The sequence below is a fragment of the Culex quinquefasciatus genome, chromosome 1, assembly GCF_015732765.1.
Source record: "Culex quinquefasciatus strain JHB chromosome 1, VPISU_Cqui_1.0_pri_paternal, whole genome shotgun sequence".
NCBI lineage: Eukaryota > Metazoa > Arthropoda > Insecta > Diptera > Culicidae > Culex > Culex quinquefasciatus.
Window position 1 is genome coordinate 18,953,650 of NC_051861.1, and position 27,809 is coordinate 18,981,458.

Here is a 27,809-nt window from a genome sequence, read left to right on the forward strand (position 1 = left end):
CCCATTTTATTTAAATTTACTATCGACTTTTCTTCTAAAGCATACATGCGTTCAAAAACCTTGCATTTTGAAGGTGATAGGGTTTGTCATCACACAATTACCACGCGTTTGACGCTCGCAACTCCTCTCTCTTTTGTCATATTTTTCTCCGTATTGTATTCCGCGCCTTCGAGTCTGGCAGCTCGTAAAACAGTTTAACTGTCCCTGTTGGTCATTTTTTTAAAGGTCCGATGGTAAAATTGTATGCTTATCATCTTTGTGAAGAAAGTCGCTTGATTTTACACATTGTATGCAATGTTTCACCTTCGTGTACGTACGAAAGCAAGCAGCCGTCCAGGACCTGCGGCGGAGCCAAAAGCAAACCTTTCTTTAGTAAGAAAGGCAAAAATGGAAATTTTCAAAAATCTGAACGGTAAATCCAAATGAGGTCAAATTTGTTTCAAAACCTCGATTATGGTCTAGATTATGATATGGAGAAAAAAAATTAGATAAAATGCCAAATGAATAGTTTCGACATTTGGTGAAAATTGGCTTTTACCTTTTTTGGGGTTTTTTCTCCTCACAGTGAATTAGTCTGCAAGTTGTAAATCATGAACCACATTACCGACTTGGATGAAAATTTGGGAGGATGTAGGGCTCGAAAAATGCATTTTTTTGGATAAATAAACGATTTCAATATTTCAATTTTCGACCGAATTTTTATTTGAAAACCACCTGATCAGGAGAAAACACACTCCGAGCCCCCTTAAAAAATGGATAAATTCAAATTTGGTATGGAACTGGTTCAGGTTCAGCACATCCCCTTTCAAATGCGCCTAAGAGAGCTTAAATTCATAATGTGGGCTCTGAGAAACCCCCTACCACAAAATTGAGCACTTTTTTACCACACACGGACGTCACGCGTGCTCTACAGTAAATTAAGCGCCAAAATTCGGATATTGGAGATAGACCAATTCTGTCATTGTCAAACGATCGGGCGTCGAAAATCGATCGTCCCTGATTTTTTGCAGATTTTTCGAATGAATATTTCTCGAGAAACGATTTGAGAACGTAGCTTGATTTGGAGTCGGAGCCCTCGATAATGAAGGTACGACACCTCTGGGTTGGTTTTTTATGTCATCTTGCTGTCACCGTTTTCCTGGGCTCAGGAAGGAGACGAATTTTACTGGGTCTTATCCATGCGTCCCCGAGGGGCTTTCGGCGGGTCTGTTCGCGCCGGCTTAGTTGTCTAACTGAGGGTTGCCCTCAGGGAAGTTTGTATTTTTTTGTGAACAACCATTTTCAAGCCATGAATGAAATTGTTTTTTTTTTTATATTTTTTTAATGCAACACAGCACTTTAAAATTAGCACGTCCATTTCAATAGAAGAGTACTTTCTATCAACCTCTTTGAGCTTGATGATTTTGGTGGGGGGTACCGGACCATGTTGAGCAATCTTTGGGTTGGTGTGGCAAACAATTTATACGACGACGTGCTGCACACCACCACGAGTTAACGTTCATTTAAACCCCATAAAATGTTTGCTACTTGGGTGAGGAAGGGGAATTGATTTTCCATTCTTTTTTGGTGGATTGAATTTTTGTGCTTGTTTGTCTCTAAGTAAGGAGCACAATCTTCCCAGCTTGACGACTTTGACAAAGTCGAGGACGCTGAAGGAGCTTTCAGATAGAAGGCATTAAAGATTTATGGCTCGTTTGATCAGAACAACATTAGCATGTCTTTTCGGGGTTTTGGGTGGGGTAAAAGGGTGACGGTATCAGATAGAGTGGTGGTAATTAAATGTTACTTGGTAAAAACGGGACGACATTTTTGTGAAGGTCGTTAAAAATCGCTCGAAAGATAATCTGCTAAAATGTTAATTAACCACTCCAAATTGCAATCGTTTATGGTTTCATGGTAAAAGTTCTTTGAGTTTTTTTTTCGCAGCAGTTCTGCTGTTTTTACTGGTCTTAAGATTGTAATTTGAGACATACCTAGATTAATCTCGACAATCAGCAATTAATTAGGACACGAAACGTCACAAAGTGTCACTCTTAATTAGCGATTGCCATTGCTCTTGAGAAAAAAGTATGCATACAAAACATCTTTCCGGGTGATGTTCGTGATGTTTTGTGAGCATTGTCGGGGTTAGAATCAAAACCATTTTTTATTACGATTCAGTCTCAACGTTTGATGTAAAATTATTTAAGTATTGCTTTTTTATACATTCCCGATTTTTTAAATCGGTATTTTCAAAATGTTGGAGGTAATTTGATCCCCCTTTCAACATTTTGAAGAAATCTTAAGCAAAATTTTTCTCATTCATCCAAACTTTTAATTTTATATAAGTTACAGCAATTTCACATGAAACCTGTACGTTTGTGTTCAAAATATAACAAGTTTAGTATGTAAAATATTTAAAAACTTAAAATATTATTTTCTAGACCAAAATTAGGCATGTTTTCAAAAGCTGGAAATTTTTGTTTACAAAGCTTTTGAAAAATGGTTCAAACTGCAGTAAGTTATGTACAGCTATACTAAAGGAAACTATGTACGAAAACCCAGCCCAATTATTTAATCTTGAGGCTGATTTCAGTGACTGTATAAATGCAGGGATCAAGTCTCCCTAAACGCACTTTTTTAAACAATTGATTGTTAAAAAAAGTATGACGATAAATTTAACGTCAAATGCGTAAGGGTTTTGGAGTTGGTATGTTTATCAAACAATTCATGCATACAAAATATTTTCTAGAATAATTTTTGAGTGTTTTCTATACTTATCAAAACAAAGAAAAAAGATCTCTTGGAAGTTTTTTGCAGCACTTTTTAGAAAAATGTGTGTAACTCAATCGAAACATTATTTAATTTTTTTCTTTATTTTCTACAATGAGTTTTAGTCAATTTCGCACAACTTTCTAGAACAAAGCTAATTGTTATACCCACATGCTGACGAGATACAGGCTTGGGATCAAGTGTCCCCGGGGATCAAGTCTCCCCACTCTCCCCTACTGCAGTTTCGTTAATTTTTTAATGTTTATTTTTAAAATTTTCGAACAGTTTTAACTTTAGTAAACCTGCCTAAAGTTAATCTAAATTTATTTTTTAAGGTGTTTAACTTATTTGCATGCATTTTTTTCTGAAGACTATAAATGAGTGAAAAACTAACTACCGTCATCTGGGCTGACATTGGGTCTGGGGGTGAGATTGGGTCATACAAAAATGCGGAAATTTATATGACCGAATCTCACCCCCAGGCCCGATGTCACCCCTGATGGCGGTACCAGAGTCAAGCTCAATTACATCAGGAATTATAGCTAAAAAACTGCATTCAGGCTAGCTAAACACTAGGGTGGCCCAATCCCAATTTCTTTATTTTTATAAAAAAAAAAACGAGCTTACTTGAGTCTTGTGTTAGAGAAAGCTGTGGAGTATAAAGCAAACCAATTGAATATATAAGTATGTACGGAAATTCGAAACACCCTACTCCGCACTCACGACCTCCTCTTTTCCGCCACCCAAAAGGGAAAACTGTGACAGTCTTGAGAATCTATCCCCGGCACACAGCTATTGTTGCACATTAGCATTAGCAAAGTCAGCCGCACTCTTATGGTGGTGTAGGGGAGGGAAAAAACTGCAGATTTTTGCTTGCTTTTTTTTGTGCTCCTCTGAACAGATTTCCTATTATTTCTGCTCTGTTTTACCCACAGGGGATTGAGAAGACAATGTCGTGGGTGGTTGCATTTGAATCAATAGTGGGTGGATATGTTGGGCAATGTTTGTGAGTGCGACTCGTTTATCATCTTCAACTTTAGCTGGTTCAACTTAGATCGGGGTTTGGAGTGTGTTTATTAAGTTGATGTTTTTTTAAAATTATAATGCATATTTTTTCTGTTTTTTAATGTATGACAATTGGAATGGTTGAGATAAGCGAGCTTAAATAGGACAGGTTCGAGCTTAAATCTGGAAATGTTTTGCATCAATTCGATAGAAATTGAATGTATAAGTACAATAAGTAAATAATGTTACCAAATAACTTTCTTCAGATGAAAACTCAGTTTGAAGGAAGCAAATGCCTTTCCTGCCGTCAAGTTCATCGTCAGAGTGATTCCCTGGAAACTTTACCAAAAAAACTTGACACAAACCGCCCACATATCGGGCGTTCTGCTCCACTTTCCCAGCCAACCGGAAGCTCCGAAAGAAAGAGAGGAAGCAAAGTTGCAAGATAAAGTGTTGCCACCTGTTTCGCCCGCCGATGTCGGAAAAGTCGGAAAAGTTCGCGTGTGCCCGCGAGGGGGTTGAAATTGATGTATGTTCAACACCTGCTCGACGCCGACTGGCACGCGGTTCTTTTTGAACGGTTCTGGGGCTGGGGTTGAAGGTGCCGGACGATGGAATTTATTCTTGTTAAGCTGAAGTTACTTTGATTATATTCTACCTCTGTTGAATAGTTTTACACTCTGAAGAATAACCAAAAAAAAAAAAAAAAATCATAAACATCATTTATGAAAAAAATGCTGAAATTCCCAAAAATACACCGCTTTACAGTACGAAACAGGCAAGAGTTTGATGGAAGTAACCGTTCACGGAATGTTGATGGTGTGCATCAGTTGGGAAAATTGACAAACTTAACTTAAGGGCATATCTCAACTCGAGGTTGTTGGCTGCTGTTGGTGAAGCAATTACCACTGTCTTGACTGATGACGGTTTGAGCGACATCCCATATTGGCAAATGAGGTGGAATTTCAAGTTTGAATCGAGGCCAAACAACTTCTGAAACTGTATTATGATCGGATAGTTTTTGTATAGATTTGTTAGTTCACCATTTTTTTTTATAAATTTAGAACAAGATTACCGAACCGTTTCATAAAACATTGGTTGTATGCTGTACATAAGACTTTTTTGGTCATAAATAAAAATAATTTAATAGTAACTGTAGCAGTTTTTTTTGTTAACTTTTTCTGCTCTTTGTTGAACCCAAAATCTTGCCTAAATGTATCTTCTGATAAATGAATTAAATCAGAGTTGAACGGTACTTCATAACTCTACACGCTGTAATTAATAATTACAATTGTAATCGAACTAATGCTGCAAATAAACATGAATGAAAAAAAAAATTGAAGATCAATCTTGTACAGATTTGTGTCGACTAATATTACAGATCTGGGAAAAAGAACCGACTCCGATTTCAACAGCAATTGAAATGTAAAGTTAATCAAATTATATCGTATATTAAATGAAAATTCGCCATATTTTTCGTGCTTGAGAGTTTAGATGTTGATTCCCCCAATTCAATGCATGAAAAGCCAAAAAGAATGTGTCTCAATATGTCCTAATGAATGATTTTTTCTTGTTTCATTTTTTGTATTTTAATTTGCATTTATCTTGTTTAGTGTATGTTTGTTTTTGGTAGTATTTGGCCTATTCTACCACCTCCTATCGTTACATTTTTTGCTTGTTTTTCACATTTTCTGCTATAACATGGCACCATTATCATTTAAATTGTAAAAAAATTCGTATATGCATAGTCTGGGACACTAGAAAAATTTCCGCATACCTACTTCTTTTTACTTAAAATATAAAAAAATATTGATAAAATAAACAGCCAAAGTTGACCCCAAAAAAGACATTTTTCATAACATTGGCAATGTCACAAACTTTCTAAAATTTTAAGAGTTCTTTTTTCCAATGCTTTTTAAAGATCAAAAAGTGGTTGAAAAATTGATTTTTGGCGATTTTTTAAATCAAAGCCAAACATTCAATATAACGCCCTTTTAATAAGTTAGTCTTGGTTTAAATTTTTTTAAATAATTTTTTTCGAAAAGATCTGAAAATTTCTCGAATTTTTCATATTTTAACATTGAAAATCGGACAATTAGTTGCTGAGATATCGACATTGAAAAATGGTGGTTTTTTGGGTGAGACTTAGAAAAAATCAATTTTCCAGTTTTAAAACCTTTGCATGGCAATATCTCAGCAACTAAGGTTCGTATCAACAAAGTTCAAAAAAGCAAAATATAGAAAATTTTCTCAGCTTTTCAAACATATTTTTTTAGTGGGCAAACATGTGCACAAATTAAAAAAAATGAAAAAGTGCTACTATTTTCAAAAAAGTTACCTAAAACTGGCCTTAACTTGAAAACGGTGCACTTTATCAAAATTTCACGTACTTTTTGATTGAAAATTTGATTTTACCTCGAAAAATGAAGTTGAAAAATTTTTGAGACGATTATTTCGATATTTTGAAAAAATCAGTAAGGATTAAAAAATGCATAATAGCGTGTCCCAAAAAAACACGAAGTCGAGGAATTCAATGTGCTCAGTTCTCAAATGATAGAAAATCATGTTAGAAACAACTCTCTCATACATAAAAACTTTCGGAAAAATTGTTTACCACGTTCCCTGGGCATTTTTTGAAAAAAGTCAGTTTTTTCGACAATTTCACAAAATCTGCTTAGACAAAATGGAAAATTTTAAAATTTCAGATAGCCTATACCATTAAATGATGGTCTGTGGTCCAATAAACAAGTTAATGTATCGATTTGGCCTTTTAAAACCTTGTTTTTACTTTCCCGGTAGCTTTTATGTCGAAAAATACGAGTTTTTGCTTTACTTTTTTTCAATCTTTTCCCTCGGTATTGAACACAAAAATTTCCTCATATGTGAAAATACATGCATCTTGTAGGAAATTTTCCGCCGAAGATTTTCGTCTAAGCAACTTTGAAGTTTCATCAACTCTGAGCTGAGATATTCCAGTTTTTGTGAAGAAAGAATATTGAATATTTGAAAATGTTGATATTAATCATCATTGGCATACAATATTAAGGATAATTTAAGCCTAATTTGAAGTGCGGCTGTATCGCATCTGTTTTTAAACATGATTGGTTCATCCTTCAATACTAAGGGCCACCTGGTTTTGTTTTCTCATGGCACACTACGTGCTAAATCAATGAATTACTTTTAGCAAATAACTCATATTTAGAGCATTTTGCATTTAAACCAATCGATGCACGTTTGCTGTGTTTCCATGGCTACAAATAAACAAATAACAAATCGATGAATCTGTGCTCTCTTATGCTATCTAGATAGGAAAACCAGTAAGCTTAGTACAAGAGCACAGAGGCATCGAAATATATGGTTCGATTGTACGGGGTTGGCAATTGTCCACGCTCCATCCAAAAAAGTTTTTTTTATGGACAATTGACCATGAGAAGGGGAGGGAGCTGAGATTTAAAAAAAATGTCTACGTGATTAATGGATGGATCCCTATAGAATAAATTCCAAATATTAGTGATATTTTTAATTTACCTGAACATCGGATTTATCAACAGGAGTTATAAGAAGGGGAGTGTAAACGTTACGTTGTGGTTCAGATCACGGAAATGCGTACAATTGAACCTTATATTTGTTATTTGTTTATTTGTAGCCATGGAAACACAGCAAACGTGCATCGATTGGTTTAAATGCAAAATGCTCTAAATATGAGTTATTTGCTAAAAGTAATTCATTGATTTAGCACGTAGTGTGCCATGAGAAAACAAAACCAGGTGGCCCTTAGTATTGAAGGATGAACCAATCATGTTTAAAAACAGATGCGATACAGCCGCACTTCAAATTAGGCTTAAATTATCCTTAATATTGTATGCCAATGATGATTAATATCAACATTTTCAAATATTCAATATTCTTTCTTCACAAAAACTGGAATATCTCAGCTCAGAGTTGATGAAACTTCAAAGTTGCTTAGACGAAAATCTTCGGCGGAAAATTTCTACAAGATGCATGTATTTTCACATATGAGGAAATTTTTGTGTTCAATACCGAGGGAAAAGATTGAAAAAAGTAAAGCAAAACTCGTATTTTTCGACATAAAAGCTACCGGGAAAGTAAAAACAAGGTTTTAAAAGGCCAAATCGATACATTAACTTGTTTATTGGACCACAGACCATCATTTAATGGTATAGGCTATTTGAAATTTTAAAATTTTCCATTTTTCTAAGCAGATTTTGTGAAATTGTCGAAAACTGACTTTTTCAAAAAATGCCCAGGGAACGTGGTAAACAATTTTTCCGAAAGTTTTTATGTATGAGAGAGTTGTTTCTAACATGATTTTCTATCATTTGAGAACTGAGCACATTGAATTCCTCGACTTCGTGTTTTTTTGGGACACGCTAATGCATAACTTGGTCAAAGATTTTTTACACAACCTGGACATTTCTGAAAAGTTGGTGTTTAATGTCCTCTGAAACATATAAAAAAATTAAAAACAGTTTTTTTTTGCAAAGCAAGTTTTAGTGACAAAAAGTTAAATAAAAAATCACCAAATTATTTTACCGTGTATCATATTTTTCAGTGTAGTCTATATCCAATCCATACCTACAACTTTGCCGAAGACACCAAATCGATCAAAAAAATCCTTCAAATGATACAGATTTTTGAATTTTCATACATTGTTTTTGTATGGACATCTGCCAAATTTGTATGGAAAATTATATCGACAAACTAATCATGCAAAATTGCTTTTTTGGGCATACCGAAGGCACCATAAAAGTTTCAGCCGGATTAAAAATACAAAAATTAAAGTTCTAAAAAAATACCGATTTCGTAGAGAACTGCTCTACACAAAAAAACTGTGGTAGAAAAGGTATCCACCGCAACCTACCGCGAGCAATATTTGACAGTAAGACGCCTTCGAATTATTTTAAGAAAATTTACCGTGGTTCCAAAATCACTTTAACAATACAACTCATAACTCTTGGGATTTAGAATCACGCTCCTCCAACGCAAGCCCAAAATGCAAAAAAGCTCATCATTTCCCCCTTCCCTCCCTCCTTCTCACCCAGCAGCCACCTGTCACCAGCAGGCAACACAACAAAAAAGCTCACTGATGACAGTGCCCAAAACCAACGCGGTGAGCGCTGAGCTTCCGCAACACTTTCGCAGCATCCTTCTCTCTCTCTCTTTCTCTGTGGTGGTGGTCCAGATTTTCACAACCTTCCTTCCTCTCTGGGGGAGAAAGAGCGCGAGAGATGCTCTCTGGTTGGAGGGAGCAGATGAGCGCGCATGATCCGTGGCAAAGAAAGAGGGATGCTGTGAGTTTGGTGGGAAGACTGTGTGCGGGTATGTGCGCGATGATACACCCAAATAGCAGACTTTTGAGGTTTTGTATGACACCTGCACTTCCAACCTTGAACAATCAGCTCATCCCGCTCACCCTCGATTTAAACATTCACAAGAGATTTTCTCGTTGTAAGGAAGAGTTTTCCTGGGAAAAATCATGGGAATTGGAAGCTTAACATTGCAAAAGAATGCTGGCAAAATTTGAGCTTCGTAGTATGAAAACAGCTTCAGGCAACATTTTAAAAATGTTGTGTTTTCAATTGATTTTAGATGGACTTTTAATAGGTTTTTTGGGCACGATAGAAAACATTTATTGTTATTGTATTGACAAAATACACCGCTTTGATACAGCAGTGTCATCTAGTGATGACTAGTAAAAACTGCTTTCAACCGGTGCATTTTGCCCCGTTGTTGTGGTGCATTTTGCCCCGTTGTTGTAGTGCATTTCACCTCAATGTTGTGGTGCCAATTGCCCCGCATGGTTGTTTAAATGAATCAATAATATTTTTAGAAATTTGTTATTTTTAAGCAATTTTGAGATTTTAAAGACTATTTTTTCCAGAAATGTTGTTATGGTTGAGAAATCACCGTTTTCCTTTAGGGGGTGCATATTACCCCCTGTCCCCCTATATCCAAGGTAACCTATTGAAATTTTTGTATTGATGTAACGTTACTCTATTTTTAAACATGGCATCAGCCATGATTTGAAGGCAAAGAGTCGAAATTCTGCGCAATGAGCTCCGGTCCGAATCTCGGTACAAACATGTTGCGTTTTTTTTCTGTCGTATATTTTCAACTGAATGTACCGTCATCTGGAGTGAATCGGGACTACAGTCTGAATAGGGACAGCAGTGTTTAGAGCACTTAAAGATTTTAAATTTGGAAATGGATGTACACATTTTGTTGGTCTAAGTCTGTTCTATCGGAAACCAACCAGACAAATCAAAATATTGTGCTCTAACATAAAACTGCTGTCCCAATTCGCCCCATGTGTCCCAATTCGCCCCAGTTGACGGTAATCACAATGTTAAGATACATTTTTTTCTTTGATATCTCAAATTTGGGTGCAGCGATGTGATGGTTGTCTAGGTAACTGATGTCCCAGGACGCATCCCACAAAACTTGTAGTGTGAGCTAGTATTGGTGCGCAGAAGTTGGATGCTGTGGAAGGGTCCTGGTTGTTAAAAGATGAGCGGATGCTGTCAGTTGTTGAGCGTGTATCACGTGTATGTTGAGAAGAGCCGTGAGAGGCGTTTTCGGAGTCTCTTTGGAGCAGAGAATTGGTTCTTCACAGGATTTTGGACACTGTTCGATGACGGAAAATATCGACGGAGCAAGCAATTTTCCCAGTCCAGCCATTTTGGCAGTATTTCGGAGTTTTCGGCTGTCCGTTCCGACCCACGTATCGCTGGATATTCCCGGAGAGTTCGTCGAGGTCCTCGCGTCGCGTGTGATCGAAGTTTTCGTCGGGTTGTGCTCGTCCTAGTCGCGCGGGTGAGTCCTGCCAGAAACTGTGTGAGTTGGAGTTGACGAACGCTGCTGCTGCTGCAGAAAACTAGAGCACACAGTGCGCACACACAAACATCTGCGAGCCAGTCGGCCAGGATCCGCGCCAGGAGCGCGCGTGCAGAGGATACCTTAGATTCTTGGTGGTCCAGAACTTGGAACCAGTATAGCGGAAGCCCTTCAGCCGAAAGGGTGTACCACGACCAGAAACAGGACTACTTCTTACGGAAGCACACACATCCACACACACACACACACATACACTCACTCACACACAAACACTCATCCACACACAAACACTCACACGCACACACACACATACACACACAATTAAACACACACATTACACAATTGCACCGTTCAACAACTGTTGGCCTGATAAATCCTTTCAAGAACCAACCAAAAACTCGTTGATTCCGCGTTATCTGCTGGCTTCCAGAACTCCAGAAAGTGCGTGACCCAAATTGCGCGCGCGTGTGTGAGTGCGTCATCAAAACCTATACCAACACCAACAGTGAGTGCGTTAAAAAAAAGAAAAAATAAATTACCAGCAAGTATAACGATGGTGATGAAAATCCTCCCGTGCGAAAAGAAACCAACAAAAAAAAAAGGAAATGTGATGGAACAAGTGATTTTCTCCACCCCCATCCCGCACCCCTCCCGTGAGGAATGACAGTGAAAGTGGTGGAACTTGGTGGCCGCGCTACTGGCTTGTGGATACTACCGATCGCCCTTCCCTCGCAAAATTGTTGGTGGCTCCAGAGTAGGCGATGGTGGTTCAGTGGAGTGTTCCTGGATTAGTTGTCGAAGGTGGCCCAAGGATTGCGATTCTTGTGTTTCATTTTTCTTTCCCTTGACCTAAACCCTTTTTTTTCACACGTATGAGATACACACATTCTTTGAGCTCGTCTATGTGTATGTGCTTTAATCGCACTAGAGCGTCCAATTTCCCGTGGTTACAAATTTCCCGGGAAACGGGAAATTTTCAACCAATTTCCCGGGAAATCCCGGGAATTCCCGGGAAATTTTAAATATATTGAAAATTGTTCTGAACTTGGTTCTGATTAATATTATGCATCAAAATTGTATAGGCGACTTTAGTGGTTAAAATAAATGTGAAGATCAATTAACAGCTTGATTTTTTTTTTCAAATAAAACAAATTCCTAATGTATTTCTTTATGGGAAGTATATTTTTATCAAAGTGTTTTTACAATGAGTAAAATGAATCGATACTCCACAATCATAAAATTTCTTTTGAACTTGCCTCTGTGACCAGTTTGAGATAGTGTGGTTTGACACATAAATTTATAATGAAAAAAAAAAACATTCAGAAATTATGTTTTTCATGACAAATAACTTTTCTAAAACAAGTCATACTGGTTTCAGTTCTTCAACAAAATGGTAATGCTTTTCAGTATTTCCTTAAAATCTAACTTCTCATGTTTGTTTTACTTTAAACAACTGAATATTTTCAAATAATTGGAGCAGGTTTTGAATGAATATTTTAATTTTTTGAGTGCCTCTCAAACCATACGAAGTAGTATTTCAATGATTTTTTTTATGGTTTTTGTTTGTATTTTTGCCTTCCTCACATTACTGAGGAAAGGCTATAAAATCACTCGAAAAATGAACTTCTCAATTAGACCTCCTAGACCCACCTTCATGTATACCTATCGACTCAGAATCAAATTCTGAGCAAATGTCTGTGTGTGTGGTGGGATGTTGATCAAAAAATTGTCACTCGATTATCTCGACATTGGCTGAACCGATTTCGTCCGTTTTGACGTCATTCGATCTGTCTTGGGGTCCCATAAGTCGCTATTGAAAATTATGCAGTTTAGTTAAGTACTTCAAAAGTTATGCTAATAAAACGATTTTAACAAAAGTCCGGAAGATTGTAAAAAGGGTGGTTTTTGTAAGAAACCCCGTCATGGTATACATTTTCAGAAAGGTATTTAAAAGACCTTTCCAACACGTTCAAGACATTGAAGATCTGACAAATCTATCAAAAGTTATAAGCACTTAAGTGTAATTTATACGCTTTTTGGAGGCCGGATCTCAGATATGTTGATGAAAACGTTGTCCGGATCTCTCGTGCAACCTATCGTTGGATAGGTATTCAAAAGAGCTTTCCAATGCCAAAACATTGAAGATCTGACAACCCTATCAAAAGTTATTAGCACTTGAGTGATATTAACGCACTTTTTGTTTTTTGGATAGCACCCTTTAAATGTGAGGAAGGCGCCAACCACCTAAGGGTGGATTAGGTAACGTTTTTTTTGTATTATTGTTAAAACCATGTAATCTTGCATAAAAATATTTTAAATATTTAATGATACCAATTCGATTTTCACCTCATTTGATTATGGTAAACAAAAAAGCTCTCTATTTTACTATGGCACTAAAGGGTTAATATTTTTTTTAACGAAATAACACCAATGATTCTATAAAAAGCATACCTACATTGTAGTAAATCATTTGCATTAGACAAGATCTATTTCCGGTTTTTTTCAGAAATTAATAACATCAGAAATAAATGTTGATGTCAAAATTTCTTATAACCTGATACATAACCTAAACAATAAATTTAATTGAACAAAATCGTGTTGAGATTTTTCGTTTAATATTTTTTTCAAAGCATTTTCAAAAAATGGTTCCAAAAGGTTTAGAAAATGTATACTTCCGCAAGAATTTCGGGAATTCCCGGGAAATTTAGAAATTTCCCGGGAAACGGGAAATATTTTTTCCGGGAAATCCCGGGAATTCCCGGGAAATTTTTTCCCGGGACGGGAAATTGGACGCTCTAAATCGCACACGTGTCTTGTGGGGCACGTTTGTGTCACATCGAACAGGTCATGTTGGGAGTTGTGAGACTTGTTTGAGTGCAGATCGAGTCACAAGTCGCAAATTTTACAGAATTGTGTACTTGTTGATAAATGTGCATGTTACTGAAGATTCTTCACTAGTTTTTTTTTGTTGAAAAATAGTTAGGAAAGCATAAGTTTGGAACCATGATATAGTATTAGAACTAACTTTTCAACTCCTACGGAATGAGTAAAGTAGCAATCTTTAAAGTACACTGCTTTTGTAGAAACGAATTTCCTAATATCAAATGATGAAATGGGATGGGAAATCTTGACAGGACAATGGAATATGAAAAATAATGTCGGAAACGCCGCAAGATTGGATTGCTTGCTGTTTTCAAATACGATTTGTAATGCATTAAATAATGCTGAGAGTTTGATGTTGAGTTCAGTCCATCGAAATGCGATTTTAGGTAGGTAGGTACGTCATGATTCAAATTCCCGGACGGTTCGAAACCCGGACACCTCATGTTGTTTTATCAATTATTTGGATATAAGTTTGCATTATGAATGTCAAAACTGTGTTATTTGGTGAATTCTAACCATAACTTTCATTTAAAGTTTTTTGAACGCTGTAGTTTATGCCAAAACAATAAAATAAAATTATAAGTTTACGAAATATGTGAAAAATTTCACTGAAATATTTCATAGGCGTCCGAAGGCAAAGCAGAAATTAAACTCTAGCAAATTTTTATATAAAGTATCGATTTTTTAATATTACCAGCTTATTTGAGACCTAAAGAATGCCATTCACTAACGTTTCAGTTCAAATTTTTGCGATTCATGAGCAAAAAATTGTTAGAAAATTCATATTTTGGGGCATTCTCTTAAAAATGACTGTTCAATACATCCTGATGATATTTCTACATTACCAACTTATTACACGATTTTTAGACAGCTAAAACAAAAATGATATGCCTAAGTGTCCGAATTTCAAATCATGACGTTATCCAGATCAAAAGTGCTATGATTTGCTAATTACAAAACATCGGAACAAAGGAAATTTACTTTAAGAAATTGCAACACCGTAAACTGGGGTGACTTTGATAGGATTTTTTTTTTAATATTTTCTAAAAAGTAAGGTTTTTCTCAAGATAAATATTTTTCAAACATGTACTGGGGTAGGCCACACAAAGTCCATGCACTATTTTGGAATTAAAGGTTTTTTTAATAGTGTTTTGAAAAATAGTAACATTAAAATTTCTTAGAATTCATATTTAAGATGTTCAAACTTTATTTGTACGTTAAATGTACCATCACCAACAAGTTTTTATGAAAAAAAATCCATGTTTATATTTAATGAACTATGTTTATAAGCTTTTTAAAAATATATAAATATATATAAATTTTAGGTTAAATTGCTAAAAAGATGGAATTTGGCGTGAAATTTATTAAAACTGGTTTTGTTTATAAAATTGTTGATTTATACTGTATTTTATACTGAATTCGAAGCACGAATCAAAAGTTTTCACATTTTACATGAAATTTGTTCAGCTGAAATTGCCTATAAATTTGGAGATTTTTATTAATTGTGTTTCAAAAACACATATTATTTATTTATTAAAATCTTATTAACCCTTCTCCTAGTGAAAAATTGTCTAAAGAATCCGAAAATGAACTCCGTTTTCCGATTCAAAATCATGTTCATGACACTTTGAGAAGTTTAAAATAATGATTTTCATCAACATTTTCTTAACTATAATTAACTAACTTTTAAACTTTTCAAAATTTAATGAAAAGTTCTTTTGATGTACTTTGAACACTTCTCTACCACGGTCAGTATGATTCTAAACAATTCCGTACGTATTTTAATTGTACTCTTCATTTTACGAAAAAATGCAAACCTGTCAAAGTCACCCCGTTTTAGGTAGTTCAAGATAAAAAATATTACTTCCTAACACGTTTCGTTTGAGTTTTACGAAAATTTAAAAAAATCATCATTTTGAATTTATGACTAGCTTTAGGAAAGCTAAAGCTTTTAATATTAGAATTATTTACTAAAACCACTCCTAACGAAGACCACCTTTAATTCACCAAAATTAGAATCAGTAGATTTGGCTAAGTCTCATTTATAACAGTTTTTTTTTAACATTTGGTAATGATAATATGTACCATAAAATTAAAAAAAAAATTAAAAATGTTTAACAAGCCAAACTTAAAATATGTAAAACTTTATTTCTAATCAGAATGTTTCAATAATTTTAAATTTTCCTCAACATAGCTACACGTTGTTTAGGTTTCTGCGAAAATGCTTATACGCCCGTTTTTAAATGTTGCTTCACTAATGTACAATCAAATTTGGAATCGAAAAATACTTCACACATTTTTTGGTAAACTGCACTTTTTTAAAAACATAGCGACTTAAAGTTTAATTTTAGCCGAGAAATTTAATTTTTCTATGTTTAAAAAAAATCCCTAATTGTCTCTGTCTAAAAATATTTTTTTAAAAGTTCACAAAATTTCCAAAAAAATTGCCTAAGAGACATTGGAGATTGGATCTCTAGTTGCTGAAGCGCAGGGGGTAGCAACCATCTTGGAAGTTCAGGTAACAAACACTAAGAATCAGTATTATACATATTATTTTGGTAACACGAAGTGTGTTATCCTGGTTAAACTCAAAAGTACCATGCAAATATGTAAAACCAAACTGAAAAATGTGTAATGCCGATTCTTAGTGTACGGGTGCACTGTTTGATCGACCCATAGAAAAAAGGCAAAAAAAGGTAAACAGAAAAATCACTTTTTTCGATATGAATTTTCAGCCAAAATTGCGATGGAATCTCCAAGGATATGATAGAATTTACCATCAGCAACACAATTCACGTGTTTTTTCAGATATTTATCGTTTGAATTGCGGGAAATTTGAAAATCAAAAACCCAAACAATGATTTGTTATGGGCTACCATTTGACAGCTAGTGCTTTTGTTGTGTGCTCTCATTTGACAACCGTGCTAATGTTGTCAGTTTGCTTAGGTAGGAATAGGGTTGCCATCCCCCGCTGAAGCGAATGAAAGAAAAATAAACAAGAAAATTTAAGTCAATCGAACATTTCCAAATTTTCTAATGCCAATATTTCAGTAACTTGTGTTCCAAATTTTAATGTTTGAAAATAAACCATTTGTAAACTATCATGATCTTTTCGAACAAAACAAAATTTAAATTTTGGATTAAAACTAACATTTCAAATGGGCATAATATACAATGTTCGCCCCTTTTGGAATGATAGTCTTGAAATTTAACTGAGAGCTTCGATGTGAAATTTGCACATTTGTTTCAAACTGAGCAGGACGCTCGTCCTGCGGTTGTCACGAATTCTATTACCGCCTTGCCCGTCATAACCGTAAAATTTGTTTATGCCCCTTGGCACAACTTTTCCGGAGGTTGACGGTGGGGGTGTTAACTGCCACTTTGGCATAGTTTGGGCAAAGTTTAGCCCCTGCCACCAACCCTGAAGGGTTCGAGGTGTGACGGATGGATAGTTACGTGACGTGTGGCCTTCCCCTTCTTAAAAGTGCGTCGTCAGAGAAACCCTGGGCTGGCGGTACTTGGCCAGATTAGTGTCCGGAACGTGCTGCCCTAGGGGTTTTTTGGCGAGCCGAAAGGGAATTAATTCTTATAGGGTCGTTGAAAGTGTGTGTGTGCAGGACCAACAAGTTAGTTAACGATAAAGCTTAAAAACCTGGAAAAATACATCGTAATTCGATGATCTACCAAGCATAGCAGGAGAATGAAGATGATTCAATTTTTCATCTGACAGCCATTGTGTTTTTTGTGTGTTACTCTTCAGGTGGCCGGTTTTGTTAGGGCACGTACTTATACGGCCACAAATGCCTTCAAGGAGATTTATCATCTCGGTTTAGCATAACCCAAACTTTGTGTGAAACTAAACCTTAATTTGATTTCAGATGAATGTACATCTGAAATTTGTCGATCCGTACCATTTTTTGTTTATTTTTATAAATAATATTATATAAATGTAATTTACAAAAAAATGCAGCTTTGTATTATAAAAGACCGAGCCTTTTCCCCGAACCCTTCCATCTAGCCACAACGGCAAGCCCACGCCCTGTTCCGAATACGGCCATTGTCCGTGGGCCGGCCATTTGTTGTTATTGCCTACTTCCAGGAGAAGCTCGTTATTTATTTTCCAATTTAGCACTGCCAAGTCGTTCTGCCCTTGGTGCTGCTGTTGTTGTCGAACCATTGTTGAACGACACTCACAGCTTGTTCGGCTGCCGTCGAGGGTCAGCACTCGCCGCGTACAAACCACCTCCTTCTCGGGGAGTGAAAAATTGGCCGGGTTGATCGATTTTAGGTCCTCGAATTCCATGCGGCGGGGAGACGCCCGGGAGGACGCCGCTTGAAATATGTCAGTTATTATGTTTCGGTGGCTGCGCCTTAAATTTTTCATCCGGAAAACGAATCTACTTCACCGCCCATCTACTATACTGCTATCGGCTGACGGACTGAATGATGCTTTGGGTGGAAGGGCTTGGGGGAGTTTTGGTGGCGGTATAATACCCCAAAATGTACAGATGGAATGTTGGTACTGTGGTTGTGCGGTTTGCCGGGCCAGCTGCTTTGAATTGGACGGGAAGTGAGGATTTAGGTGAAGGACTCATGACCATTGGCCTGATCCTAGCTGGAAATGTTACATTTTATGTTTTTTTTCTAATTTTTTTTTCATCTATTTATATTTGGGAACGAAAAAGACTTGTATCCAAAAGCTATTAAAACTTTAGGATTTTAATTAAAGAAAAGAAAAAAACGGTTTACTATTAATGTTTAAAGCAAAATGTGCAAAAAAGTAAAAAACCAAGAAGCGCATAGAAAATTAAAAAGAAATAAATGTGCAAAAGATAATAACGAAATATTAAAGATTACACCAGAAATTATAACAAAAAATCTTGAAGAGGGTAGACACAATGTTAAAATAGAAAGAAAATAAACCTTTTGCATGATATGTTCCTCCACACAAAAGTGCTATGAATATATTTGAATATCTGTATCTTAACACTCAAACGCTCGGGTATTCATTTGACCCCTATTTTTTTCTTAAAAATCTCATAACTTTTGATAGAATTGACCAATTTGGATGCTTCCGGGTGCAAAAGATCCAGATTTGTCTATATTTTCAACTGTCAGACGGAGGACAAATGTGGTCCATTTACCGGAGATATTCCGGATTCAGTACCTCGGCCTCCTAAATGGATATTTGGCCAATATAATAAAACTTTCAACAGAATAAAATCGGAAATGATGCAAAACTTCAAGGAATCATCCTAAAACATCATCCTGCACAGATACATGACATGCTGAAGACCTTCGGGCACCGGAACAGGTTCTATCCGGAAACGGTTCACTGAGCTGATGTCAATTGTTGCCCAACTGGAACCGGCTCCGCTGCCCCGTAGGACTTAACCATGTCAATTATTTTTGCAGGATGATGTATTAGGATGATGCCTTGTAGTTTTGCATCATTTCCGAAATTTTTCTGTTGAAAAGTTTTTATTATATTGGCCAAATACCCATATAGGAGGGCCGAGGTACCCCAACAGAATCCGGAATATCTCCGGTAAAAATGGACCACATTTGTCCCCCATCTGGCAGTTCAAAATATAGACAAATCTGGATCTTTTGCAACCGAAAGCATCCAAATTGGTCAATTCTATCAAAAGTTATGGGATTTCTAAGAAAAAAATAGGGGTCAAATGACTACCCGAGCGTTTGAGTGTTAAGAAGGGATCTTCCGATTGAATGAATGTCAGATTATGTATGTCTAGATCGCCAAATTAAGTGGAAAATGGATTTTCCGAAAAATTGTGATGTTTTGGAGCCTTGGTGTCTTCAAATGGAAAGGGGCAACTTTTGGTTTGGTTGAAAATTGGGGTGGTTCACGATTAGGGTGATTTTGAAAATCTAACTTCATAGGAATATTTTTGGATTTGTTTTGTCTTCTAAAAAATTGTTGGGCTTGCCAATTCAAGCAACTTTGTCGAAGACACCAAAATTTTATCTCGTAATCTACGCCTTCTATGACCAAATTCATAGAAAGCATCTGAGCAAACCTTCAAAAATCAGTTTTTTGAACGTGGCATTTCAGGGTTAAGCTTTGGAGAAAAGCGATAGCCAAATTGTACGCACCAGGTTGCATTTGAAAGAGGAAATCTAGCACTAAAAACGCTGAAAAAATCTCAGGTGTGTTTTTCTGTAAACTCGAGTTATCTTCATTTGAAAAAGTCTTATTTTAAAGGGAAAACCATATGGGACCACCCTAACGAAATCCGAAAATTGTTTAAATATATGTTTTTTCCATGTAATTTTGCCCGCTGAATCTGAATTTGCCCTCAGAATTGAGCCTAAGTGTCGAAAATTTAAATTTTTGGTCATAATTTTGGTTTATATGATAATTTTACAAGGAAACCCAAAACCCTTAAATCTAAATTGACAAGGCAAAAAATAAAAATGTTCGTTTTTTAGAACTCTAAAAGTGCTCCGAATATCACTTTTCTCTAAAGCTTAACCCTGAAATGTCACGTTCAAAAAACTGATTTTTGAAGGTTTACTCAGATGCTTTCTATAAATTTGGTCATAGAAGGCGTAGATTACGAGATAAAATTTTGGTGTCTTCGACAAAGTTGCTTGGATTGCCAAGCCCAACAACAAAATTCCCAAAAGTTAGATTCCTAAAACCACCCTAATCGTGAACCACCCCAATTTTCAACCAAACCAAAAGTTGCTCCTTTGCATTTGCAACAACTCTTCTGAAGACACCAGAGCTCCAAAACATCACATTTTTTTCGGAAAATCCATTTTCCACTTAATTTTGCGATCTGGACCTCTGTGCTTTGCACAGTGTTCGGAATGGCAAAATTAAGTGGAATAAATTGCTAACTCCTTTATTTGACGTCCTAGCCAAATGGTGTCTTCGAAAGAGTTGTTGTATTTGATAAGGGCTATCTTTTAAAGTTATTGACATACAGGGTGACGACCAAAAAATAACTTTGTTGGATGACGTTGTAGGGCTTTGGTGTCTTCGGCAAAGTTGTAGAGAAGAAAATTTCATGAAAGTTTGTCGAAGGCGCCAAATTTGTAGCTCTTAATCTACTTGAAATATACGCAATTTTTGCAAAAATGGTCCAAAAATGCACTTTTTTGTGATTACTTAAAATGTTAGCATTTAAGCGGCCTAGTATATTCTGAAGAGTTGTTTTTATGACATAAAATTAAACATCTTTGCCGAAGACAGCAAAATGTTTTGAGCCTTTATTGAGGAGTTATAACACTTTTTTATGTGATTTTGAGCCTATATTCAAGTTGCTATGTTTTCAAAATGGCGCATTTTGGCGCAAAACCGAACAATGCACCTGAAAGTACACACTTTCAACTACATTTCGTCGCCATCGTGCTAACTTGTCGTACGTGCATTTTGGGCCAAATTGAGTTAAGAACGCCATTTTGTGCAGCTCACAATGCCTCACCTTTTGACCTTCACAGATCCCCAAAATTCGATTTCAATCCTGAGATATTCAACAAAAACCAAAAAACTCCGTGTATTTTTGTCCCTTTACATATCAAAGTAGTTTCAATCTTGTCGTGCTATCTTGTCACACCATGAAAATTGATGTAAGTGCGACAAAGAGCCAAAGGGATTTCAGGCCAGGAAAGTCAGGATGCGTTTGTCGCACGTACAAGCTAGACTACCGTAAACATTTGTAATTATAACTCGGGACTCCAGTAACCAACTTCAACCAAACTTTGGGACAATGCACAGAATGGTGAGCCAAACAAAACGTGTTTGTTATTGTTTACATTGCGTGTTCTCGTTTTTGAATTTACTGAACTATCTCCATGTCTATCGGTGTCTATTTTTAGATAGTACAACAACTCTTTCGACAACAACTCGTTCGAAGATACAATTTGGCAAGGACGTCAAATAAAGGAGTTATCAATTTATTCCACTTAATTTTGCCATTCCGAACACTGTGCATTGTCTCTATAAAAAACAGCTGACAAAAGTTAAATGAATCCTTCTTTAAAGAAAGGAATACACGGAGAAAAAAGAGTTCCCAAAATCGTTAACAAGCGTTCATGAAAATGGGAACCACGAACAAAGTGTTCAAATTTCATGGTACGTTTTTCAAAATTGTACCATGGGATTTGAACACTTTGTTCGAGGTTCCCATTTTCATGAACGCTTGTTCCCGATTTTGAGAACTCTTTTTTTCCGTGTACTCTACTGACTTTTGATAACTGCTGGCACAAGTTGAATTTTTCCTTTAAAATTGAATTTGAAAACCAATAATTTTGTCAAATTAGGTCAACTTTTTTTTAATGTCAGATAAATTTGATAAAAAAAAAATCAAAATTCTGTATTCGATCATCTAAAAATTTTGCGATTTTCGCAATATCAAAACAATACTTTAAATTATGAAGATACCAAATTTTGCTCTTGCATAATCCTTAGGATACATTTTCAAGGGTTCACGAATACCAATATTTGATACCAGGGAATGGTATTATTATGTATTTTCCTTGTTATGTACCCCTGCTTGTTATCATAAATTGACGAATATATTTTGGTAAATTTGTGGTTTTTTTTTCAGTCTGTCGAACTTAACTTGATTTTCCATGCTTCAAAATCCGCAACGGAAAGCTTATTTAGTTTTTATTTTGCCCTAAAGCGGTCCCAGGCCTGGCCGTCAATGCCGCCACGTTCGGGCGGCTTTATATTTTAATCCCTCGAGCTTTTTATTCCGCTGCTAGTCCCTTTCATACTTTACTAAGAACGAAAGTTGGGCTTCACGGCCGGTGTAAAACCTCAGCAAAAATATCGTTTTCTTGCCCGCCCGCTGACCAAAGTTAACTGATGTTTGCCGTGGTCGGTCAAAAAAAAAAGTACAAGAAAGGTTAGACTTGGCACGAACTGCTGCCAAAAGTGTGTGTGTGTGTGTGTGTGTGTGCGCTTTTTGGTGGAGTCAGTAAATTTGATGAATATTCGACTTTGATTTTTTGTTGGGAGCAACATTTGCCCGAACGTAAGAAAGGGTTATATCAGCGAAAATTCTGTTCGGCTAGTTTGCCTCTGCTTTGCTCGGGGCAGAATAAACCTCACTTTTTGCCGAACCGACGCAAAAACCATCCAAAGAGAGCGGTTCAATATCGGTAGGGGATTTTTTTTTGTTCGGCTAAACAAAACAGGATTGTGGGTTTGTCAGCGGTTGTCAGCAGCTGGCATCAGCACCAGATGGCGCTGCACCGGCACCGGGGCCAAAAGTTTTGAAAAGACAATCCAGTGGTCTCTGGTTTTTTGCGCTGAGTGGAGCAGATATCGCAAAGAGACCGCAAAATTAAATCCAGGACGGGCTCGGGAAACAAAAACCGACTCGCAGCTCGCCGAGGGCAAAAAGGAGCGCCCTAGCAAAACAAATTCGTCAGCAAAAGATGGTGGAAAAGCGTCCCGCAGGAAAATGTGTATACAGCTGGGATTGGAAAGAAATCATAAACATTTGTGATGTTGATGGAAAAAACGGCAATGAACATGATAATGTTGTTAAAGTTATTTTTAAGTTTTTATATTTTTCCTTTCATGTGAGGAGGGCATTGCTGTTAGTGAGATTTGTACAATTTTTGAAAACTGTTTTTTATCCAAACTCATAATTATTTTCAAAAGCATAGTCGAATTTTTATCAAAAAAAAAATTAATACCTCAATCGTTTATGTAAAATTGAATTCGCAATCTAAAAGTATTTTACAATTTTTTTTGATAAAGGGCTCCGTTTTCAAGGTATAGCCACCGAATATTTGATTTTTACGAATTATTTGCAGTTTTTCGATTTTTAAAAATAGTGACCATGAGTGACAAAATCTAAAAATATTTTTTTTTGAAAAGTTCAGAAATTGTCTAAGAGATATTGAAGATTAGACCTCTGGTTGCTGAGATTCAGCTGCTTAAAGGAAAAGAAACATGGAAATTGAAGTTTTCTTATCCAAACAACCCACCATTTTCTAATGTCGATATTTATCTCAGTAACTAATGGTCCAATATTCAATGTTAAAACATAAAACATTCGTAAAATTTTTCGATCTTTTCGAAAACAATATTTTGTTTTTTTTTGAATCAGGAATAATATCTTAAAAAAGCCAAAAATTAAATATTCCCCCTTTTTGGAATGTTAGTCTTGATTCAAAAAATGAAGAAAAGTTCAATTTTCATGTTTTTTTTCTTTCAGCTCTTAGACAATATTTTTAGAATTGGTCACTCATGGTCACTATTTAAAAAAATCGAAAAACTGCAAATTTTTCGTTAAAATAAAACTTTTGGTGCTATACAGTATGTAAAAAAAGTATTTACACCCCTTGGGAACTATGCACATTTTGTGATGAAACTTGTAAACAATTAAAATTTTGACAGAAACCCACTACTACATTTTTTTCAGAAACTCATGCCGAACATTTTGCTTCAAAAAGCTCATGAAAAGATGATTTCTATAAAAAGTTATATAACAAATACTATTACAAAAATAAAAAAGGTGCAAAAAATGTTTGTACACCTTTCGAAAAATTAACATGAATAAAGTTAATTGTTGACAAATCACCATAAATCCAGCCTCCCAACTGGAAATAGGCATCCTTGACTGATTGAAAACATAATTTGGATTGAATACAAGGTTTACTAATTACTTAGTATAAAAGTTTATATTACTCTGGAAATTCTATATGAAACTTATCTAAACTTAATTTTGCAAACTTTCAATTTAACTAAATGTCAATATATTACCATATGAATGATAAATAAACATTTTGGAGTGGGTATAACACCGTTTTGGGGGTCTTTGTATCGATAGAACAGATTTTTCGTTGGAATTTCGTACCAACCCAATTCCAGAGTTGTATAAACTTTTATACTAAGTTATTAGTAAACCTTATATTCAATCCAAATTATTTTTTCAATCAGTCAAGGGTGCCTATTTGGAGTTGGTTGGCTGGATTTATGGTGATTTGTCAACAATTAACATTATTTATGTTAATTTTTCGAAAGGTGTACAAACTGTTTTTTGCACCTTTTTTAGTTTTGTAATAGTATTTGTTATATAACTTTTTATAGAAATCATCTTTTCATGAGCTTTTTGTAGCCAAATGTTCGGCATGAGTTTCTGAACAAATCGTAGTACTAAGTTTCTGTCCAAATTTTAAATGTTTACATGTTTCATCACAAAAGGTGCATAGTGCCCAAGGGGTGTGAATACTTTTTTTACATACTGTATCTTTAAAACTGAGCCCTTTATCAAAAAATCTGTAAAGTACCTTTCGATTGCAAATTCAATTTTACATCATAAATTGAGGTCACTATTTTTCAAAAATTCATAACTTGGCGGCAAATTTTTGACCATACTTCTATAACTCAAAAGTTGCGTGTTTTTGTCCCCTAAGTCATATCAAAAAATCTCGAAAATAAAAAAAACGTGTTTTGAAAGCTTGAGATTTTGTAAAATAAATATTAAAAACCGGCAAAAACAAAATCCGTGTACCTTTTTTTTTTCTCAAGAGTCCTCAACAATACCTACAACTTTGCCCAAGACACCATATTGATCAGAAAATTCAATTAAAAGTTACAGTTGTTTCAATATCTTAAACCTTTATTCTTAATGTATTGGAAACTGTGACCTCTTAATTTGAATTTATTGTTTTTATTCTTCGATACGAAAATAAAGCTCAACATTGATTTAATAAAAAATGTGAATGTTAATTTGAAGCATCTTTTTTAAGCTGTAATATTTTCCTCGTTATGCAGTGCTTGTTTCATAGCTCCCCCTTTGAGGCAAAATTTCACAAAATGCAACAAAATGTGAGTCATCAATCTGCAATCGAACATGTCGAACCCCAATTATTAAATCCAATCGAACACCCAATTTCCAATCAATGTTAAATTTCGGGAGGGATTCGACCGGTGTCGACCGGTTTTGTAATTAATTGTTGCACTCATTATAATTTTTGATGAGCCTGTGGTGGCAATTAAACTCATTTTAGGGGAAGAGGCGAGGGTCATTTATTATGCGGTTGAATAAATTTTCAAGCACTTTTGCGGAACTTTGAAAGCTTTCCAGTTTGCGCTGCAATTAACCGATGTTTCAAGTGAGTTTGATGAAATACAAACAGTAGTCGAAGTTGGATTTTTTGGCACCAGTGAAAAAAAGGAACTATATCATGTTTGGCAAAATTGTTCAACAAATAAAAAAAAAACAAAATTTTAACGCTATTGTGTTATTTTTAAATCGCCCATTTACAATTGTACAATAGAGTGCCCAGAATATGGGACTTTTTCTCAAAACCTCGTTCCACATGCTGAATCTTGTTCCTTGAGCTATTTTAGGACTCTGGGCTAAATATGAGCAAAATCGGTCAACATTTACTTATTGATACTTGAAGGTGAAGTTTGTAAAATCAAAAAAATGTATGGAAAATCCAACTTTGGACGGTTTGGTCTGCACGGTACGCTACTACCATCCAAATATTCTCAAAAATGAGTTTCTCATTGAAAATTTAATGCTCTACAACTTTGTACAACATACCAAAGCTGTAAAACTTGATCCTGAAAAGTTATTAACAATTTAAAAAAGTCATTTTGTGTGTGTGTGTGTGCAACCAACCAAACGGGACCACGCGGTCGCTTCTTACAAATTGAGTTGTTTCCATGTATTTATAGATCTTCATTCTATACATACAAATAACTCGCATAGGCATTTGGAAGGTGTTAGCTCTGCCGAGCTTCGGTGACCCATTTCTACGCTGGCTAGCCGAGCGCGAGGTCCCTCAGCTTTTATCGACAAGCCCCGCCCTGAAGAACGTTTGCACCAATCGGGTTCAAACGTTATTTAGAACTTCCGAACCCTTGTCAAATAGACAAGGACCCAGCGCGTATGTAGTTGATAGTAACAGTATTCCTAATTCCAGTCATAGCTCACCAAGTCGCGAAGGCATAGTGGTTAGCATTTTTGCTTACCAATCCAAAGGACGGGGGTTCGAACCCCGACTCGGGCGACTTTGATTTTTCGTTCATGTTCAGTGTTTCAAGATTAATATTTCCTATACTTTCTCGTTGGGAGCAGATGGGAATCGAACCCAGGACCATTCGCTTAGAAAGCGAACACCGTAACCAGTCAGCCACGGCCGCTCCACCAACAATTTAAAAAAGTCATTTTTGTATGAAATTTTTTTCACGATCTTTAGGCTCGGGTATCAATGGGTTAATCAATTTCGCTCAAAATTTGCACAGATGCTTAAAATAACCCAAAAAACCGTTTTCCGCTTGTGGATAAGGGGGTCATTTTTTCTGGGCACCCTATTGTACAAGCGTTCAGCACAGACAGGAGTGCTGTCAGCCACGGACATTTTTTAAATCGTTTAGTGGTTGCCATAACTGAAAAAGTGAATAACTTACAGTCTCATAAAAAGGGTTTAAAATCCTTTGAACTCACAAACTCTTACTTTTTTGGGTTGGCAAATCAAACATGCATCCAGTTCGCAAAAGAAATGGCGATGGTTTGGGTAAAAGGACCACCCAGCGAACATCAGACCAGATGTTATCCTTCCACCCGTTGCCACAACATCGCCGGAAAACAAGGATCCTTCTCTCGGAAAAAGTAAAAATAAAAAAAGACCTCTCGAAACACGTGTGCCGTTCCGGACAGCAGAAGCTCAGAGTATATTTGATTTGAAGCTTGCTTCAAATTGTTTGAGATTCGTCCTTTTTTTTCCAACCGAGCATCAGACAGATGTTTTCATCACTTCTAATCCTGCTGATGGAGAGCAGTTTGATCCTTTTTTTTGTGGCACCGGCCTCTGAAAGCAGAAACACATTTCTTATTAATAATGGATCGTTCGACGATAATGGAGACATCTTTTAGAGAAAAAAACTTTTTGGAAACGATACTTCAAGATGGGGAAAAAGCTCGTGCAGATTCATCTCACATTTACATATATTGGAAAGGGTGATTGAGAGGGATAACTCTCAACAATTCAAAGGTCGTGTCGTAAATCGTCAATAATATAATATGGAATGGACCTTCCGTGTATAGGCAGATTGGTTTGACCCTGGAAATTAAAAAAAAAATCAACACCTAATAGGAACGTGGCGTTGCATCGTGCTGCCATCTGGTTTTTTAAGTGCAAAAAATAGACGGCGTCCTATCTCGCCCAGCAAAATGAAGTCGATACAGGAGTCGGTTTCGATGGAGGAAAAGTGGAAAACGTGGTCTAAAAATAGCGATGCCATCCCCATATTCATAATTTAACATTCTAGTTTTTTATGGATACTAACACCCATGGGAATTGAAAAATAT

The 27,809-nt window shown here is 36.0% G+C and overlaps 1 protein-coding gene across 13 annotated transcripts in view; it reads left to right on the forward strand.

Annotated features, from left to right (window-relative positions):
- The window catches only part of LOC6032190 (peripheral plasma membrane protein CASK), a 614,477-nt gene that overhangs the window by 186,475 nt on the left and 400,193 nt on the right, over window positions 1–27,809 (forward strand). The gene's annotated exons all lie outside the window — the stretch shown is intronic.